At 37.1% G+C, this 1,151-nt stretch overlaps 1 protein-coding gene across 1 annotated transcript in view; it reads right to left on the reverse strand.

The window, feature by feature from the left end:
- AJAP1 (adherens junctions associated protein 1) overlaps positions 1–1,151 on the reverse strand; it is a 176,870-nt gene that overhangs the window by 12,716 nt on the left and 163,003 nt on the right. The window lies entirely within an intron of this gene.

Below are 1,151 nucleotides of genomic sequence, written 5' to 3' on the forward strand. Positions count from 1 at the left end.
ATTTGCTTGCCTCAAACAATGTGGGTCATACTGTCTTCCCGGAGACTGCAAGGAGCACTGCAAGATCTCAAATTCAAGCTACATTTAGGTTTTCTTTTAAGAGACACTTGTACTGGCACATACCTTAAAAAAATGCACTGCTCAAGTCCTAGGAAGACTGCAGTAAGACACTTCAAAGGTCATTTTCTTCTGTTCACTTTGCATTCAGCCCGCTGAAGTATAAATCAACCATGACTTGTGCTAAAAATGTATTGTCCTACTTGACTCTGAATAACCGAATCACTGGTGAAAATTATATTTCAAAGAAAATGCAGCTGCTTGACCTGCCAGCCTGAGTTTTCTGTTAATCAAAGGGGGCTACAGGGGAAAATAACCGCTGATTGAATTTAATCTGACTTTAATTCAAACTAAAGTTTATTTTTTTTTTAAAAAACCTAAAAATAAAAAGTGGATAAATACACAAAATGAAAGAGGCTAGTTCAAAAAAGACAGGTACAGTCTACAATAAAAAATAATGCAAAATTCAAGAATCTATTTTAAACAAAATGAGATTGCTGTTCCATGCACCGTAGATTATAATTGTAGCCTGTTTTTGCTGCTGTACAAATGAAGAAGAAAGTCCGAATATCAGTCTTTGCATGCTGCAGGTGAGGGGCAGAGTTACATTACCAGAGGGACACTCTGGCAACCCCACATCCAACATTCACCACCAGGTCATATTTTGCAGCCGCCATTCCCACAGGCTAGATTAAAAAAAGATATTCTAAATAGGCTTATAATCATTGATGGAAGAATGAAGGGAATAGGTGGTGTTTTATATATTTTCTTTATTTATTATGCAATTGTTTTCCATCGTATTGTTTAAATAAATGTTGGCAAATTATAATATTCCATATGACTATTTCACATTTACCAAAGATAGCAAGCAGGTGGAGGTCTAAGACACTGCTCCACAATTTCACAAAGTGAACTTTACTGCTAGGCTCTGAGTAGCCTTTTTTTGACCAGAAAAGGACACTAGTCCCTTTCCCTCACTCCGCTCTGCAGATATGACACCGTATGGATTATCAGAAAACAGGCAGTGCTTTTGCTCTGCAAAATCAGTACCGTGGACGTTCCCCGTACTAAACTTGTATGTGTAATATAATAAT

This window comes from Nanorana parkeri, unplaced genomic scaffold, assembly GCF_000935625.1.
Source record: "Nanorana parkeri isolate BGI_ZX_2015 unplaced genomic scaffold, ASM93562v1 scaffold721, whole genome shotgun sequence".
Lineage (NCBI taxonomy): Eukaryota > Metazoa > Chordata > Amphibia > Anura > Dicroglossidae > Nanorana > Nanorana parkeri.